The sequence below is a fragment of the Podarcis tiliguerta genome (assembly GCF_965153285.1).
Source record: "Podarcis tiliguerta genome assembly, chromosome: 2".
Classification (NCBI taxonomy): Eukaryota; Metazoa; Chordata; class Lepidosauria; order Squamata; family Lacertidae; genus Podarcis; species Podarcis tiliguerta.
This window is the reverse complement of record NC_139535.1, coordinates 26,437,169-26,453,922: the sequence shown is the minus strand read 5'-3', so window position 1 is coordinate 26,453,922 and position 16,754 is coordinate 26,437,169. Positions and strand designations below refer to the sequence as shown.

Below are 16,754 nucleotides of genomic sequence, written 5' to 3'. Positions count from 1 at the left end.
TCTGCGGGGTTGGGTGTGTTCTCCCCCCCCCCCCCGCTTTCCGCCCCAGTCGGAGCATCGGGACTCCCGCGAAGTGCACCTCGGGAATCGTAGTTCTGAAGGGAGCGCGCGGTTCTTCGCCAAGCGGGTGGCTTGTTGCTCTGAAGAGATAATCCACAGAGGTCGCGGTGGATGACTTGAGTGGCCCGGTATATGTGCTTCGGCCAGGGCTGGTGCTTTGGATCAAAGGGTGCGGTGGTTTATTATTGCTGCCGTTCGTATTAATTTTGTTTTATTGGTTAAATTTGTATACACCGCCCTTCATTCCAGGATCTCAGGGCATTTCGCCATTATTAATTTATGTATACATATATATGACATGTATATATTATATTATATATTATATGTGTGAGTGAGAATATATATATGTACACACACACACAATATATTTGTCAAGTCCACAAGTTTACATAGTTTTAATAAGATAATATATTCTTCTGCGTGTGGAAACGTAAGTAAAATGTAAGTCGGAAGCTTTTGCTATGGTGCTGGAGGAGACTCTTGAGAGTCCTATGGACTGCAAGAAGATCAAACCTATCCATTCTGAAGGAAATCAGCCCTGAGTGCTCACTGGAAGGACAGATCCTGAAGCTGAGGCTCCAATACTTTGGCCACCTCATGAGAAGAGAAGACTCCCTGGAAAAGACCCTGATGCTGGGAAGGATGGAGGGCACAAGGAGAAGGGGACGACAGAGGACGAGATGGTTGGATAGTGTTCTCGAAGCTACCAGCATGAGTTTGACCAAACTGCGGGAGGCAGTAGAAGACAAGAGTGCCTGGCATGCTCTGGTCCATGGGGTCACAAAGAGTCGGACACGACTGAACGACTAAACAACAACAACAACAATGAAGGTTTTCTCCACCTCCATCTCTCAGCCCAGACACTGAGGTCCAACTCCAAGGGCTTTCTGGTGGTTCCCTCACTTCAAGAAGCCAAGTTACGGGGTACCAGGCAGAGGGCCTTCTCAGTAGTGGCGCCCGCTCTGTGGAACGGCCTCCCATCTGGATGTCAAAGAAATAAACAACTATCTGATGTTTAGAAGACATCTGAAGGCAGCCCTGTTTAGGGAAGTTTTAATGTGTGGTGTTTTATTCTGTTTTTTATATTTTGTTGGAAGCTGCCCAGAGTGGCTGGGGAAACCCAGCCAGATGGGCGGGGTATAAATATTTTTTTATTATTGTTGTTATTGTTATTATTTCTGCTAGTGAGTTGAGTGCATCAAGAGTCCTAGGAGAAAATAGGGATTGTTTTCAATGCAGTGTTCTTTTTCCTTTAGCATAATAGCAGGGCTGCCTTCAGATGTCTTCTAAACGTCAGATAGTTGTTTATTTCTTTGACATCGGATGGGAGGCTGTTATGTCACAAAGTTTTACATACCTGCTGCAGGTGCTGCATCCTACTCGTCCTTTGAGGATTTGGTTCTGTTTGACATCAGGCAGGCACCTTCGCTGCACGCTTTCCAGCACCTCAGTCAGTTAGAGCGTAGTGCTAGTAATGCCAAGGTTGCAGGTTTAATCCCCCATGGGACAGTTGCACATTCCTGCATTGCAACCGGTTGGACTGGATGATCCTCAGGGTACCTTCCAACTCTACAATTCTATGATCCTAAAATCACTTTGGTTTAGGCAAGCCAATCCAGACATATGTGATGTTGACCTGTATTTTAAACTGGTTTTTAGCTTATCCGTTGATTTTAATTAATTTTGTGCGTGTTTAAATATCTGTTTTTAACTGGTAAAAAAAAAAGATGTTCTGTTCTTTTTGTAAACGGCTTTGAGGCTTTCTTAAAAAAAAACACTAGTCAAGTTAAATATACATTTTGTAAAATAAATATGTAAAAATAAAGCTAGGCCCCAAAGGCTCCCTTTTCTAGATCTCTGCTCACGCATTAAAATTATCAGGACTGACCTGCATTCTTAACTGAGAATAAGCCCTATTCAACACAGTAGAATTTTCTTCCTGATAAACATGCATAGGATTCAGCTGCATGTGGCCTGTATTTCAGTTTAACCAGATGCTGTGAGGATCTACTGTGCTTTGAAACTTTCAGATATAAATAAAATATAATTTATTTCAATAATAAACAGTGTGTCTCAGGGCCCCTTCAGGCATCCTTTTTACTGTGTATCTATGATGATTTGTGCTCATGAGGTTATGAGGGTAGTTATTTGTGATCCTACTTTTAATACTGTTTGGGTCTGCAAAAGCTTCGGGATCATTTCATTTCCAATTGGTGCATGTCCTGTAACTTCCTGCTGAAATCCTATAGCTTTTCATACCACAAATGTTTGAGGGCTTCTTTGTTTCTTTTCATCCTGCTTTTGTTGTGTATAGCAGCTGTAAATAAGTTTGGTTATTTTAAAGCATTTATAAACTGCTTAATGTTCCCAAAATCTCTAAGTGGAGTACAGTCTAAAAAACAAAAAATATATCATCACAGTATTAAAAGAACAAAAACACAACCAAAACCCATTAAAATAGCCATATAAAAAGGTAAAGGGACGACTCTAGGGTTGCGGCGCTCATCTCGCTTTAATGGCCAAGGGAGCTGGCGTACGGCTTCCTGGTCATGTGGCCAGCATAACTAAGCCGCTTCTGGTGAACCAGAGCAGTGCACGGAAACGCCGTTTACCTTCCCGCTGGAGCGGTACCTATTTACTTGCACTTTGACGTGCTTTCAAACTGCTAAGTTGGCAGGAGCAGGGGCTGAGCAACAGGAGCTCACCCCGTCGCGGGGATTCAAACCGCTGACCTTCTGATCGGCAAGCCCTAGGCTCTGTGGTTTAACCCACAGCACCACCTGCGTAATAACACATAAAAGCAAATAAATAGAACTAAAAGAGAATCAGAAGATTTAAACACATAAAGCAGGGTATAGTCTTATGGGTTAGGGAAAGTCTGGGCAAAAAGGTATGTCTTCACAAGACATCTGAAGTGACTGGTAGTTGCTACTTCACATATGGCAGAGGTAGGTATAGAGACAACAGTAGAAAATGCCTCTTTTTGAGCCAGCACCCTACTGTGTTAACATTGGCTCGACATCTTAGAACAGGGGTCAGCAGACTTTTTCAGCAGGGGGCCGGTCCACTGTCCCTTAGACATTGTGGGGGGCCAGACTATATTTTGAAGAAAAAAATGAACGAATTCCTATGCCCCACAAATAACCCAGAGATGCATTTTAAATAAAAGCACACATTCTACTCATGTGAAAACACTAGAATAACTAATCTGGTATTCTGTACTTTGACTGGGGCAGGTGGGGGGAGATTTGCTGACCCCGCAAGGAGGATTGGTTGCTAGCCGGCAACATGGGGGCGGGAGAGATGTCTGACGCATTCATGCTCTTGATGATGGGCTTCCCAGAAGCATTTGGTGAGAAAGCAGCATGCTGTGCCTTTCTATGCTCATTTAGCTATATTTTTGTTTCTCTTTTGTTTTATGTATTCAAAACTATTTTTAAAAACTTGCTGTTAATTGTACATTGCCTCAGTTCATGCCCAACAGAAATCCCACTAACACATTTTAAAAATAAATGCTTAAATCTAGCACATGAAAGAATGCCAAAGATGGGATGCCCTTGCGCATCTGTAGAGTGCCTTGCCCTAGTTCTTGGGTAACTCCATTATTAGCACACCTCCATTTTTAGCAGGAGAGGCTTCCAGGTGCGTGCCAGTATCAGACAGGCTCCTGATGTGAGAACCTTAAGCACTGACCCTTCCAATGTATTATTGACAACCTAAAGAAACATTCAGAACCAGCACCTTTGGGGAGTGTGGCAATGTGGTTCCATTTTTACTTTAAGAGGACGGCTTCAGCCTCTCTTAGCAATTATCAGCAATGCCCAGGCTTCTTTTCGATAATAATACCACATAACACGGGAATGATAGCAACTCTGATGAGAGAGCTGTAAAAGAAAATAGAACCTCACTTCTGCAAATCGATTCTGCTGGTTTCCAATTTCCCCATTCAGCATTGCTATGGGCTGTGAAATTGACCAGCGCTGTATAAAAATGAAAGTGGAGGAAGAATACCTACAACTCCTACCTTGTAGCAAATGACATTCTTGGATATTTGTCCTTCTCAGCCGGCGGGTCCTGCTTCCCTGAAGCCCTCACTGTTTCCTATCTCCTGCTGCAGAGGCTGGCTGGATTAGTGTGCAAAATGAAGCAATGAAATGGTGAGTGTTGTCTAATACAGATATGGATAATTTAATCTTGTCTTTCAGAAAGGAAACTTTTCTTCTCACGGTAGATTTCCTTTGTAACGCTTCTGACTTGGATGCAAGGGGATGGGGCGGGGAATTATAACCACCAACTTGATTTTTATCTGCACCTTACTCTGTAGGGCCATCTATCATCAATGGCTAGGGTGGCCTCTTTACATGGCTGCAAAATAAAAGTGGACAAAGAAGGGCAGAGACTTGCAATGAAAATGCATGAAAATGTTAGAGGAAGGATGCAAACTAAGAAATACTATGAACATAAATAAAATGCAGCTTATCATAGTGGGGAAGACTGGCCAGGTGACCTGTGTGCTTGTTGAGGCTGCTGTCCTGATGAATTGGAATTTTACCAATACTTTGTATAAATCACCAAGATCAGTATATATTTTAGGACTGACCTTATTCTCTTAATTGTAATCTGTCTTTAATATTGTGTTTTAAAATTACTGTAACCTGCCCTGCTACCTCATGATGCAGGGCGGGTAAGGAATCTAGTAATAAACAAACATGTACAAAATGAATAATGTTGGCAGGATGGCAGCTAGCTTATAAGTCTGGGAGGCGCTCCACCCTAATATTGCCTACATGATTTAAATAATGGCATCCGTTTGGTTCACTTTGCAATTACCGTATTTTTTGCCCCATAGGACGCACTTTTCCCCCTCCAAAAATGAAAGGGAAATGTGTGTGCGTCCTATGGGGCGAATGCAGGCTTTCCCCTCTCGCTCTCAAGGCTTCGTGCAGAACTCCGTAAGCCATGGGAGCCTGCGCCGGGTTCCCGCGGCTTGCAGAGAGTTGCCTGCATGCCGAAGGCTGGGCGCGCTGAGCTTGGTTAAATTTGTATACACCGCTCTTCATTCCAGGATCTCAGGGCATTTAACCATTATTAATTTATGTATACATATATATGACATATATATGACATGTATATATTATATGTGTGTGTGAGAATATATATATACACACACACACATGATATATTTGTCAAGTCCACAAGTTTACATAGTTTTAATAAGATAATACATTCTTCTGCGTGTGGAAACGTAAGTAAAATGTAAGTCGGAGGCTTTTGCTATGGTGCTGGAGGAGACTCTTGAGAGTCCCCTGGACTGCAAGAAGATCAAACCTCTCCATTCTGAAGGAAATCAGCCCTGAGTGCTCACTGGAAGGACAGATCGTGAAGCTGAGGCTCCAATACTTTGGCCACCTCATGAGAAGAGAAGACTCCCTGGAAAAGACCCTGATGTTGGGAAAGATTGAGGGCACAAGGAGAAGGGGATGACGGAGGAGGACGAGATGGTTGGACAGTGTTCTCGAAGCTACAAACATGAGTCTGACCAAACTGCAGGAGGCAGTGGAAGACAGGAGTGCCTGGCATGCTCTGGTCCATGGGGTCACGAAGAGTCGGACATGACTAAACGACTAAACAACAACAACATCCTAGGAGGAGGTGGGATCTTTTTTAGATGGTCAAACAAAACTAACCTTGGCACTGCTTTGATACCCAAGACTTACTGTTACGGTCTCAAGCCAACAATCATGATGATATGGTCAAATGCTTTGTTTGATGGTTTGCTGAGCTTGGGATATCTTTACTGCTGGCAGAAGCAGAGAACTATTTTTGCAAGGAGGTTCTTTCAGTAGTCCTCAGCTGCTGCCTCAGGAAACATAGCCATGATGTGCTAAATGCTAATATTTACTAGCACCTTACCTTTCTGGCAGTGTAAGGATCCAGGACAAGCTAAAATTGAATTGGAATCTTTCCAAGATCATGCCCTGAGGCCAGTCAAGGGAAGTCAGCACAAAGCACATAATTCACTCCCACATTCATTGAGCCTCTCAGATATCAACAGGTGGAAGAACTTGGTTTCAAGAAGTTTACTTCATTACATTGTAAAGAAACTAGAAGGGAAATAAATTATTATTCCTGCTGTTATTTAGGCTTGTTAGTTGCTTGTTCCATACAGTTCTCCAAGTGATTTGTAGCATATTTAAAAACATAAGCATAAATAAAATACATTGTAGGTATACATTTTACAGAGAACGGCTCCAATCCTGCTCTAGCACACAGAATGGTGGCCTCAACAGAAGTGTACATCAAATATTTATTTTCAAGATCCACATCTATTTGTGGATCTTTAAGGCAGACTGTCGTAACTGGCAAACCAGCTCCCCAGGGTCTAATCATCACAGTGACAGCTGCTTTCACCAGGAGGTGTTCTGTGACATGGGAGTCCTCACAACATTACCTCCACGCAGAACACCACCCTCCCAGCCAGTACAGGACACCACATCACTGCTCATTCTAATAGTGAATGTGGCTGAACTGCAACCTCAATCGCAATATTTGACAGATCTCAGCCAGCCCCGAAGCCTGATATGCCTCACCCTTTACGCTGTCGAGACGAAGAAGAGCAGAAGCCTTGAATAATTTGCCATTGTTCAATCTTTCAAAAGCAGATGAAGTGTGTCATTTACTGCAGGAACACTATCTTTGGGAGACGTGTCCATTAAGTAGCACTACGGTAATTAAATACACTGATACATAGATTTAATTAGCCAGCTTCATATTTAAGGACTCGCTCTGTGCAACACTTTGGTCAGGGTGTTTTGTGTGTGTGTGTTTCTTGAAGTATCCTTGAGTTGATGCTGTTCATTATTGGCGGTTAACTTGATCAGGGAAAAGCAAAGAAGAGAGATCACTGGCGGGCAGTTGCCCTTGAAAGCAAATTAATCTTTTCACACTGAGCGCAAAGCATGTCACATCAGAATCGACCAAAGAATGGCAGGGGGTAATTAATGGGGCAGATAGCCAGGTTGCCATTTCTGATTACCACATGCTGCCCACTGGATTTGATCTCGCTGAGGCAAGCTGTTGGAAACAAGAACCCCTGATGGGCAAGAGTGCTGCTAATGTCAAGGAAAAGAAGCCCCGTCCTTAACAGGAGGGGCATTTTTTATTGGAACCATTTGTTGTTTTGGGAAGACAGCCCACCCCCAGCCACACGTTCCAACTCACACTCGCACACATGCGCGTGACCTCAAGATGTGTAAATTTTGTTCTCTTAAGACCACATCTGCATAACTAATACCATTTGCAGTCAAGAGAGCTGGGTATGTTTATCCTGGAAAAGAGGAAACTGAGCGGAGATATGATAGCCATTTTCAAATATCCAAAGGGCTGTCACATGGAAGATGGAACAAGCTTGTTTTCTCCTGCTCCGGATGGTAGGATTCAAAGCAATGGCTTCAGTCACAAGAAAGGAGGTTCTGACGAAACATCAGGAAGAACTTTCAGACAGTAGAGAGCTGTTCAGCAGTGGAATCGACTCCCTTGGGAGGTAGTAAACTCTCCATTGGAGGTATTATCAGAGTTTCCATGGCCATCTGTTATGGATGCTTTTGATTCCTGCCTTGCAGGGGGTTGGACTAGATGACCCTCGGGGTCCCTCCCAACTCTACAATTCTATGATTCTACAGTGAAAGAATAGTTTGGTGATTATTTGCAAATATTCCTGCAGAGCAGGGTTGTTTTCCAACCCTTCAGTGCCATTCTACCCCCACCAAAATAAAAAGCAGCATTTTGTGAAGCTAGACACATCATGTTTCAAATACTATGCCTTTATCCAGGGCCACAGTCCTCTGCATAGATGGTAATTAGCAATTTGAAAAATCAACTCACTTCATATGATTCCCCTCTTATCAAAATCCTGGCACATCCCTTTACCTTAAACCCTGTGAGTAGTTCTTTATACCAAGGCTCTTGAACTCCTCTTTGGGCAGAATTCTTTCAAATCCTTTTGGGTGGAATCCTTTCATATCCTCTAAGCTCAGGCGTTTTATGGAAATGAGCAGTGGGATTTAGCTTTTGTTCCTAGTCAAATAAAGTTTTCCAAATCTAAAATGGCAGGATAAAATGGCCATAAGCCAGTGACATCTGGATCATATTTTGCATGTCCTTTTTAAATATTAAGAGGCCAGTGTCGTGCTTTTTGAAAAGAAAAGAAAGACATGATCCAAATTTTATATACATACTCCTGTTTTCAGCACAGATGCAGGGGGAAAACATTCAGAAAATACCATCAAATAGAAGGACAAGCTTCTTAATGATAATAAACCTTGGTGGCCTTAATCTTTGTTGCTGGAATCTTCTGCTTCGGCAAGTTCACATTCTCACTGAATTCCAAACGGAATGCCATTTGCCATTCCGTTATATCCTCCTTTCAGACTTCCCACGAGCATCCATAAGAACAGGGTGCAGAAATCCTTGGAGCCTTTGGTCTGATGCAGCAGGAATCCTCTTATGTTTTTATAATCTGATTCCAGACTCATGGTTGGATCCTTGTATTGAATTAGGTGAGACATACTCTTTTGTCTAATGTAATGTACTTCAATGTGTAATGTAATGTTCAATGCAACAAAATTGATTTGGCTGCATCCCTGCCCCATAAGGCAGGAGAAAAGTCCTGTTGCTCCGCCGTGACCTCCCTGCCAATTTAGATACAGTGACTGAACTGGAGGCCCCTCGACTGACTTCAGGTCCAGTGTTGGACCATTTCGATCGGATACTCCCTACTGATGTGGATAGATTCCTCCAAGTTGATAGGCCCACCACCTGCCTCCTTGATCCGTGCCCGTCTTGGCTAATTAGGGAGTGTCCAGATGTTGCGCGGACCCCCCTGGTTGAAATTATCAATTTGTCCCTTGACACGGGGACATTCCCATGGGAACTGAAGGAAGCAGTGGTGTGTCTACTCTTAAAGAAAACTTAGACCTATCCAATTACTGCCCAGTTTCAAATCTTCCATACCTGGGTAAGGTAATTGAGAGAGCAGTTGCTGAACAGCTTGGTAGGTTTCTGGAGGAAACATCGGCATTAGATCCATTTCAGTCCAGTTTCCGTCCTGGTTTTGGGAGTCTTGTTTTTATTATTGCTTGTAAGCCGCTCCGAGCCCTGCCTTGGCTGGGGAGGGCGGGGTGTAAATAAAAAATTATTATTATTATAAGTGATGGGCCATACCCACACCATACATTTAAGGCAGTAGACAGTCCCAAAGGATCCTGGGAAGTACAGTTTCTTAGGGGTGCTGAGAGTTGTTTAGAGTCCCCTATTCTTCTCACTGAGCTACAGTTCCCAGAGTTCCTTAGGAAGAGAGCGTGATTGTTAAACCTCATGGGTGGGCTAGCCCTGTGTAGGTCTGTGCTGGGAATAGGGATCACCTAACAAATCTCAGCATCCTTAACACACTACAGCTCCCAGATTTCTTTGGAGGAAGCCGTGGCTGTTTAAAGTGGTATAATGCTTCTGACATGGACGTGGCCGTGGTTTGCTTTTTTTACAGCTCTCCTCATTTCCCATAGAAGCAGCCTGACTTGAAAATATATTTGGATTTGGCTGTGTATATGACAACTTTTCTGTCCCCCTGTCTTCAAAGCTGCTTGCAGTCATAAAAAGTAACTTAATAAAAGCCGTAAGTGCATCAAATAGATGGACTTTAAAAAAAAATGATGTAACATTCGTAATAAGCTGGCTACATCTAAGAACCGTCAACCAGCCCACACAGAGAATCAATTAAACATCAAACGCTTGTTTAAAAAGAACAGTTTCCAAAAGGTTAGCCATGTTAGTCTGTTGCAGCAAAAACAAATATTCATGTGGCACCCTCAAGACAAGCAGATTTATTATGGCATAAGTTTTCATGAACCACAGTCCATTTCATCCGGCACATGAAGTAATCCTGAATGTGCAAGAAGACACACATATGGTGTTCTGGTGGGTGGGAACACAGAGGAGCAAGTTCAGAAGGAAATGAAGTGCAAAAAAAACAGGCAGCGATGCTAAATAATTACAGTGATCAGTTAGCAAGGGCCACAGCATTGGTGATGACAAATCCTGGCACTGATACCCTAATTAACATGTGCTATTTTTTATTTTTATTTTGTTAAAACTGTAATCTCGATTCAACCTGCAGGTAACATTACTTAATTGCCCCATAAATGGTAATTTGTTCACTTCCTGCTGGAGTTTCTCCTTGAATTTCAATTTATCGGACAATTGTGGCTTAAATAAAATTTTCACTTTTAATCGTATTTTCTTACATGTGTCATCTTGCCAATGCCAGGATGCTTGTGCTACCTACCACCAACCCTGCCTTGTTTAATTGATCACTCTTAACTATTTTGGTTTCCGGTGATCATCATTGTCTGGTTGACATTGATTGAAAGGCAAGGAAGGAATCACAGAGGGAAGGGGATAAGACTGTGCTGCATAGATCCATCCATCCCGTCAAGCACTGCCCACTAGTGGATGGGAAGCAGTGAAATAGATTTCGGAAGTATAGAATGAAAAGTGCTTTTACATGGACAAAAGCGCACACAGAAAAAAATGGAATCTGTGGGACCCACATGCACATTAATGCTGCATTACGGACACATCCTAGCTAGGTATGACTGATAAGAAAGTGAAGGGCACAACAGCACTCCTGCCTTGCTAGCTTCACATGACAAGGTCTGCCCAAGAGATCAGAGACTTACCATTTTCACTGATATTAATTTTTAAAAAAGGGGGCAAATGGACAAGTCTGACATATAAGCTCACAGCCAATGACCCAGCAAGGTGGATCTGACAAGTGTGAAGAAGTGCAAATCTCATGTTTGGCAATCTTCCTTTCAAGAAGGATCTCCAAGGAGTGCATTGATGAATTTTTAAAGTGGCACGTTGGTGCTAAGAGGTCAGATGCTGAATCAAGGAATTTCATTTCCATTTGCTGATGCACTTTGCTGTCAGAGTGGGTGGTGGCTGATCAAGCATGGTTAGAAATTCTCAGTAGTTGCGTTGTGCTGGAATCAAAAATTCATTTCTTATTTGGCAGATATCCTTCCCACCACACGCCTCTAACAAGACGATCCTACATTCCACTACCACAACCCCTCATCACCCATCATAGGTTGCTATAGTAATTGTAGCCTTTAGTTGAGTGGCCTGGCCTGCTCCCATCTCTGCCGTTTCCCCCCCTTTCCCTTGGATCAAAGGAGAAGATAAGCAGCTTTCATTGTATCACCACCTCTTTCTGATGCTTCACACAACTGAGCGCCTTCACAAATCTGCCACTTGAGACTTAAATGCAAAATGAAGTCACTGATTCCAAAGCAGAAGCTTTTGAGACACATGAGTGGAAGACCATTCAGAAGACAGAGGAAAGGAAGAAAATGAACAGTGCATACTTAACACTGAACAACAGTGGGCCTTACTTCCAAGTGAACGTGCCCAGGATTGCATTGTAATTCTCACTGATTTATCTGCAGGAGTTATTAGAATTCAGCAAAATTGTTTTTGCCATCATTTTCTCACACACATTTGTTTTTCTTTGTTTTTTTGTGTCTGTTTTTGCAGACCTGTGAAAATGACGAAAACCAACCCATGCCAACATATCCTGGGGAAAATTGAAGCATCTGGAAATAAGCTAGCTTTACAGAGAGATGTTTCTAGGTTTTGTTGAATTGCATCAGAGGTGTATATTCTCTGACGCAGATCTGTGGTCCACAATGAACCTGTGAAAAAATGACTTTCCAGTTCTAGAAAATTAGGTGTGTTTCCAGGCTGTCACTATTTTCAGGAGGATATTCAAGGGCATGCTGGAAATTTAGCATTGCACAATTAAAGTGGATTAAAGTGCTCTGTCATCCTAGAACAAACCCACTTTTTAAAAGGACTTTTTGCAGTTAGGAAAGGCACTGAAGAGTGTGGGATGAATGAATATTTTATGGGAAGATGCATAAACACCCCGCAAACATATCAAGATCAATGCTCATGGCTATATAACTCCCACAAACAAATGAACGCTCAATAAAAAACTGGATATCATCTAACATCCGTGTAAGCTTTGTGCAAGCAAATCAGGATGAATGCTCAATAAACAGGACAGACCCTAGGATCCAGTGACATGCTGGGGCAAGCTGATCTGAAAGAGCCAATTTTACACACCAGTCACTACTAGCCATAAGTCAAGCCAAGCAACATTTTCTAAAAATAGCAGCACCATAGACTGCAGTACAGACCGACAAGATATTTGCTCTGCATTTGCAGTGGGGAATCCACAGAGGGGGAAAATGAGTGCCTTGGTTGTGGCTTAAATACAGATCTCCTGAGCTGGAAAGCCAAAGCAATTAAATTACTTTATTTCCTCATTCCATTTTATTCCACTGCCTCTAGCCAAATCCATGTCTGGCTCAACTCCTAGGGTTTCCCACAGGGGTTGAATTTGGATCAGTAGGGCATCAAAAAGCCAGCTGATGAAGTTATTGAAATAGCTTTTGCCAAGACATTTTATGTGATTATTGATTATGTCATAGGGATTGCATTCAGCAGGCAATTTTTTAACACGGTGCCCATAGCCTTCAGATGATGCTGTGGTGATGAAGAAGAAGAAGAGGCATTGTTTATTTTATAGGGTCTACATTTCCTTTATGTGCACAGTCGACTTTCATTGGTTTTATGCATTTCCACCACTAGTTTAAAGGAGGAGCCACCCAAATGAGCAAATGCAACCTCTGAAACCGTGCTATTTCAGCACTAAGAATAAAACCCAGGTTTTGTACAATCTGGAAAGGATTATCTTCAAAATGGATTTCAGACTTGATTTGAAAGGAGACTAAATATGGGTGTGCTTTCTTCTGTAGAAAGCCTCCTTGACTTGTGCGTGCGGTCAGACTGGTTCTGCTGCTTCAAAGGCACTGCAGATTGTACAATGAGAAAACAATTGTATATTTATCTTTAATTAGGGGGGAACGGGCAGGGATGCTACAAGCACAGGTTCTCTAAAAGCTGCATATATTTTAAGGTTTAAAGTGGTCTTTTCCCTCCCACTGAAGCTATGGGGAATAGAAACTCAGGGCATTATCAAAATAATGCATCCTGTCAGTGCAAGGATTTATGCTTGTATAATGGAACTTTCCACAGGGTACTCCTGGACAGGGGGAAAGTAGCACAGCTCTCAGGTGTCCTCCAAAGACACCAGCACCTGGATGTTTGAAGAACTTTATCTTGGCGAATTCCAGCTGATCTGATCTGCACCTCCCAGATTAATGCCTAATTTTCCATGACTGTCACACTTCCCAGATGTTCAAGTGGATTTTTCAGCCTCCCACAAAAAAAATACAATGTGTAAAATAATGATGATGATGATGATGATGATGATGATAATAGAGTGAAAACACTTAGAAAAGCATGTTTTAAATTTGTATTAAATATGGACTATTGTGTGCAATTTTCATGCAGATTAATGGGGAAACAGGGGAAAAAAGGATTTACGGGTAAGGCAAATGAAAGAGATATGGATTGGGAATAGATGGGAGGGACCCCTGAACTGACTCGCTGTAAGGCAGTTTCCTGTGCTCCTTCTGATGTGACTTTGCTTGGGCAGAGTTCGCTGTGCAAAAGTGGCATATAAATAAGCTTTTATATCCATGTGCGGATTCATCCTCCAGAACAAGCACACTCTCTTCGAGGTGTGAGGAAGGCAACACGTGAGCAGGAGTGAGAGGGAGGTGCTTCCATTGCCTTCCATCTTAGGGCAGCTGAGTGGGTGAAGTAGGCAGTCTTTCTTAGCAGGGTTCCAAACCACACGGGGAGCCCCTAACAAACAGAAATATCCCTGCCCAGGTCACTGAAGTCTTCAAGGCAGTCATGGTTGGGATTGATGGTTTGGATCCACCAGGAGCCATGTCTTTAGACTTGGGGGCTCAATTTAAGGGAGCTGCCTTCTAGCTGAGCTCAGACAGGCCCCCTTCTGGTTGCACTTCTGGTGCCTATGGAAGACATAAAATTATTATTCCAGGGAGTTTGATTTTAAAGTTTTAACTTATTTTTATTTTTTTGTATCATATCTTAATAGACTGCTCAGAGGCTGTTGTAGTTAAGCGGCATATAAATCATTTCAGTAAATAATAATAAAAAGGCATGAGGTAGAGTTACCACAGTCATCCTTGCTGCTGCCCCCCACGTGTGTTTCTTTCCCTGTATTGATAATGCCTGGAGAGGGTTTCCATCTCCTCATCTTTTAGGCAACTCTGTTGTATTATTAAATCAGCAGGGAGTCCCCAGCTCCGCCTAGGTGTTTGCAGAAACCATAAAATATTGTGATTTTAAAATATATATATAGTGTGATATACCAGCTTGGACCTATCACGCCAAAAGCCAGGCAATGTCAAACCAAAGTCATGTTTTGGTCCACCATATTGATTCAAAATGGCGCCCGGCATCCAAATGTCAACATCTGCTGCTGCGACTTTGGTTTGGGAAGCTAGATGACAATATCTCAAGAGGTGGACAAGCCAATGGAGAACAGACTGACAAACAGACAAACCTATTTCCAAAATATATAGTAGCTACAGAGGAAAAGGTTCCTAACATTTAGAAAGGGCACCAAACTGAACATAGGACAGCTGTGGCACAGTCCTGATCACCTACCCTGTTAGCTGAGCTGCTTGCAGATAGGCAAAGTGTGTGTGGTTAGAACTCTGTTTCGCCTTTGCTTTGCAAAGCCTTGAACATTCACCTGATACTGGGCTTATTTCCCTTTGTTCTGTATCTGAAGCCGAATTGCTGGATTAGTTCCACTCTGTAAGTTCAATGCATAACTAAGCATACCTAGCATGGCTTGAGGATATCCACTCAGTGGGGAAGTTTGAAACCTAATAGTGGAACGGGAATAAAAAAAAGGAACTCCCCTGTGACTACGGTGCACCCGCGTGTGAAATCCTGAGCTGTCATTTCAGCAGCCTGTCGGTGTGCGAGCAGCAGATTGTCATTGGGCGAGCTGGGAAGGCAGAATGAGCTGCAGTTCTAATAGAAGAGGTTTGAACAATGCTGTCGCTGGCTGGAATTGCCAGTCAGTAATTCTCCCACCCTGCTGGGTAAGCTGCCTTACGCTCAGTGGGGGCTGGTGCCTATTGAGACTGGTAGGGCAGAAGGCAAGGAGGCCAACAGTAGGTGGAGAGTCAAAGGTAGGCAGAGCTTCTTGCTGACGGGTTGTAAGGCAGGCGGATGGGGGCTGGCTAAGGGCAGACAGAGGGTGGTGGGGCAGCACCCACTGCGCCCTCAAGAACCAGCCTCCACTGGCCCATCTAGTCTGCCCTGACTGGCAGCAGCTGTCCAGCATTTCAAGCAAGAGTCTTTCCCAGCACTACCTATGGAGTTGAACCAGGCATCTTCTGTGTGCTCCTGCACTGAGCTACGGTCCTTCCAATGGCATCTGTCTGTCTCAAGAGACAATGAAGTCAGCCTCTGGCAGTGAAGTCAAATTGCTGCCTTAGCAGCACCGAAGTGCAAGCCTGGGCAGTGTGTGTGGAGGTCCTGGGCTTCCCAGACAGCCTAGGTGATTTGGTCCAAAGGACAGCAGAACAATATGTTTGGCATCAGCTTGGTTGCAGGGGTTGCCAGAGGGAGGCATACAAGGCACCATCCAACTCTCTTTGAGACGCCACTCTGGATTTGTGTGAGGTTTACTTTTTAGCCTTTTCTTCTCCCAAAGATATCATGCAAGGCAGCAGAGTTTTGGACCAGAGTTTTCCTTCTCCTAGATGGGCTACCTTCCCAGGCTGACAAGCCCCATCTGCCCCTCACTTCCCTCTACAGCACATGCAGAAACCACCTTCTTGACCATTGGACCCACTGTTGGTCTCGTCTGCTCAGTCTGCCGGGGCCTGTCTTCTCATGCAGGAGAAATCCCTAATACAACAAGGTTGGGTTGGGTCCTTCCTAATGAGGTCAGTAGAATTTGCCCTCGTCGAGTTAATGGAAGATCACAGGCTTGTCATCCTTGATAAGAATGCTTGTTTCAGCAAGGACAACTACTCACAGCTGGGTTTTCATCTTTTGGAGGAAGAGCCAAAGGGGAAGGTTTTACCACAGCCTTAGCAGAGAGATGGAGGACAGAGGACTGCACAGTCTGCTCGGCACACAACCCTTTCCGTCTGATCTTTATTTTATAGCCTAAAGAGATAATAGCTGAGTTGTATGTGACACAGAGGTGGGGGACAAATTCAGCTCAGTTTGCATCTAAAGACAAACCTACCTAATTTGCAATTTCTGAAACAGTGCATTCTGGGCAATTCTCTGAATGTTGCAATGCAGCTCTCCAGTCAAGTAATGTGTACAAAAATGCATATGCTAGGGCAGTGTGTGCATATATTCATGAGAATCATGTTTAAAAATGCATTGCCTTACGGGAAATTGCTTTGCAAAAATGTGTGTATTGGGAGAAATTCATGCAAAAATGCTGATGAACTTTCATGGGGACTTTAAAAATAAATAAAGCATAAAATGGGATGTGGAAAACTGAACTTCAGATTATGAAAACGCAAAACTGAGAGAAACTGAAATCAATATAGCAACATAAAGGTAAAGGGACCCCTGACCATTAGGTCCAGTCGTGGCCGACTCTGGGGTTGTGGCGCTCATCTCGCTTTATTGGCCAAGGGAGCCGGCGTACA

At 43.3% G+C, this 16,754-nt stretch overlaps 1 long non-coding RNA gene across 3 annotated transcripts; it reads left to right on the top strand.

Annotated features, from left to right (window-relative positions):
* Positions 1-87: 87 nt before the first annotated feature.
* Positions 88-14,015, top strand: LOC310671043. Of its 3 annotated transcripts, none has more exons than XR_014507703.1 (4): positions 88-229; positions 4,125-4,217; positions 8,490-8,618; positions 13,749-14,015. It is a non-coding gene; the product is annotated as an uncharacterized lncRNA (long non-coding RNA). The 3 variants fall into 3 exon arrangements; XR_014507704.1 differs by lacking the exon at positions 13,749-14,015 and adding an exon at positions 11,656-13,411; XR_014507705.1 differs by lacking the exon at positions 13,749-14,015 and adding an exon at positions 9,605-10,352.
* Positions 14,016-16,754: the final 2,739 nt, after the last annotated feature.